We start from the raw sequence: 3,261 nt of genomic DNA on the forward strand, positions 1-3,261 counted from the left end.
TATAATCAGGAATATATTAATTGGAGAGTTTTTTTCCAGTGTTCAGATTGAGAACATAAATAAAAGAAAGTTTTAATTAACAACTTGAAAGGGGCCTATCCCCTCGTGTAAATGGTATGCGTTCCATTCCATGAAGTCTCGCAGACGTAATTCCATTGACTTGGTTGCCTGAGTCAACTCCAAGACCACCTTAATTATCTTCCCCAGTAGTATACCCCCCCCCACAGGCCCTGTTTTTTCCTATTGAATTTAAGCTTTTGGATGAAGGCCTTTAGAGAAATTTGGGAGAAAGTCTCAAGGTAATTTCCTACCCATGCATTAAAACCCATCGGAAGTCACTCGGAAATCAATTACATCTATATCCCATATTCTAAGAAATGTTGGACATATGAAATAAGTTTTTAGACCCTATCTTTATGCATAATATTGTACCAAAAACAGAAGAAAAAGATGAGTTTCATTTTAGACTATTTATCCGCCTTCAATATTCCATTTTTTTCTTTTCGGTGAGCAGCAAGATATCCCAATTTCAACGCAAATTCCGCTCTTTAAAGAACTCGCATGCGCAATCATTAAGAACTCGCATGCGTGCCGACTTATTTTCCACACTTCCACACTTGGTGGGGTTACCATCGTGAGCATTGCTCCGTGTATATCAGTGTACCCCACCACCCTCAAATGTGTAAAAAAAATATATCTTCAATGTCATTAAAATGAATCTGAATCATTTTTTTGGTTTTGTTAAACGAATAAGATACTTATATTACAATTGAACACTAATCCCAACAAGCCTATATTTAATTCAATGATAGAAGATAGAACCGGAAAGGAAAAAAACACCACAAACTAATTAAATTTTGGTTTTTTTTGGGTACTTATTTGGATTAAGATAAAAGGCAGTAATGTAATTTAAATTTGGATTAGTTTTTACATGAAAATCAGTTTGATAAATAATATGTTTATTTGGATGATTAATTAATATGGTTATAAAATGGCTAAAAACGAATATTTGGGATCAGAGGCTCCTTTTTTTTTTTGGCAAAAAGCCGGTTTGGGCTGAGAACATACTCCCAAGCACAACGTCAATCATACGCCGAAAAAGCCGACAAAGAGATGAGTGACTGACGGGTCCAACGTAGCTTTAATTAACATGCATTGATTGCTTTATTTTTTTGGGTATTTGCATGCATGTGCGATGCGTCCTTACTCAATAATTTAATTTGCTCTTCATGTGATGTACGTGGGGGGTGAAGGTCACCGACAGTGCTAGGTCAATTTCTTTTTCACCCCGCTCATAACAGCACAGCAAAATTCCAACTTCCTGGGATCCTTTTCTTTGAAATGCATGGCCCTTTTTGTTTAAATTAACTGGTCACTTCAGTTTTTAATACTCCTCCTATCTTAAATATAAAATTTATTTTATAGTATAATTTATACTATAAAATAGGTCTTATATTTAAGATTAAAAAAGTATAAGAATAGGTTAATTAAGTTAAGTAGATTAAAAAAATTAATTTAATTAGTTATTTATAATAAATAGATATTGTTTTTTTCCTAAAATGTCCTTATTGATCAAGTGTAGTAACTATAACTATTTTTATTATAAATATTATTTTAAGAAAAATAAAAAATATAAAAGAAAAATCAGATTATTAGAGTTTATATTTAGAATTAAAATAGAAGTCAAATATTAGAATTACATTAAACCAATTCAATCGGCATCACTGCATCCGCAACCTAACTCTAATGCAATGGAATCGATGTCACGGTCACAACCTAATTCAAAGGGAATCAAAGTAGGCTGCTCCTGTGACATGGAAGCATAGAACAAGGGGCTTGAAAGATATCATGTTTTTATGATGTTATGTTCAGATTTCTTTTCTTTTTTTGGGGATTCAAGCAAAAGTTCAGGTGATTTGTTTTTCTTCTATTTTCCTTGATGCTCAAAATGGTGCTTATCCTCGTGTTGTGCTACTTACCTCCTATTAGTTTGAGAAGTTTTATGGAAATTTAATCCTTGTAATGTCCAGTTGGTGGAAATGCAGAGTTTGGGCAAGTTCAGTTGCGTATTTAAGCTTTCGTTTTATCCGAAATGGAATGCATTGCAACCTAATGTTAGTTACCATGGGTGTGTTTGGTACACTTTAAGAATGCATTGAATTATTTTCCAAATAAAAAATGAAAAGACCAAAATATCCCTGGCAATTACAAAAAATCCTCCTTGGTAACCTTATCAGAGAAAACAGTGCTTTTGTCTTTTACTTCAACAGAGCATTCGCACTGGGGTCACTGCATTAACAACTGACATCACACAGCAGCAGTTTTCTCCAAAGCGCAAATATGTCACTTCACTTGTGACAGAGGATCTATTTTCAGGACCAATTTGCAGTGTTCATTTTTTTAAAAAAAAATTTATTCTGTGCAAGCATCATCATTTTGTATATTAGTGATACGCAGCCTATCCATTTAAATTGTACGTGCTGATTCTACTAGTCTTCCTCTCCATTTCCTATTTTCTGGCTTGTAGCCTTTTTGAATAATTACATAAATAAAAACTAAGAAATTAAACGAAAGCAGGCCATTTGAAATCAGGTAATGCATCATCATAGAACGAAATGGGGAGTAAGAAGTGAGAGACAGAACAGAGCCCAGAGTCTCTTCGAGCAAAAAAAAAAAAAAACGATGCATGTTACGACACATTTTCTTCAATAAATGAGTGTATTTGACTACTCTCCATGTCTCTAAACATAAGTCCTAGTTTTTAGATTTGTTTTGGCTCCGTATAATTTCTCGAAAGGGAAACAAGTGATAAAATTGAAAGATTAGTGGCACATAAGTGGTCTAAATGAAGTGCTTGCAATTTTATCCTCTCTCAGAAGCCGGCAAGCTTGACGATGCACAGGAAACTGAAAAATAAAAGCCAAAGAGCAATATCAAAGCTTAAAGAGACGAAAGTTGAAAACATCATTTTCTGCCATAAAGTAATTTCAATCCTCATTCCGTGTTTATTGCTCACACCATCCTCTACGCGCAATTGACTTGCTTTTTGGGTTGACTGCGGTATATACTTTTAAAATATATCGACTAATTTCAATTGATTTTAATTGTCATTACCCAAAATCTAAACCAAAATTAAATTTAGACACAAAAACCGTCTAATCTTAGTGATTCATTAGCCCTGCCTGGGGGGAAAAACACTATTGTGCCCAATTCTAAATATAAGAGTTGTACAACAAATTTAGGAATATTAAGAATGCTAGT

The sequence above is a fragment of the Neltuma alba genome, unplaced genomic scaffold (assembly GCF_004799145.2).
Source record: "Neltuma alba isolate B1F8T4 unplaced genomic scaffold, ASM479914v2 tig00011603_pilon, whole genome shotgun sequence".
Classification (NCBI taxonomy): Eukaryota; Viridiplantae; Streptophyta; class Magnoliopsida; order Fabales; family Fabaceae; genus Neltuma; species Neltuma alba.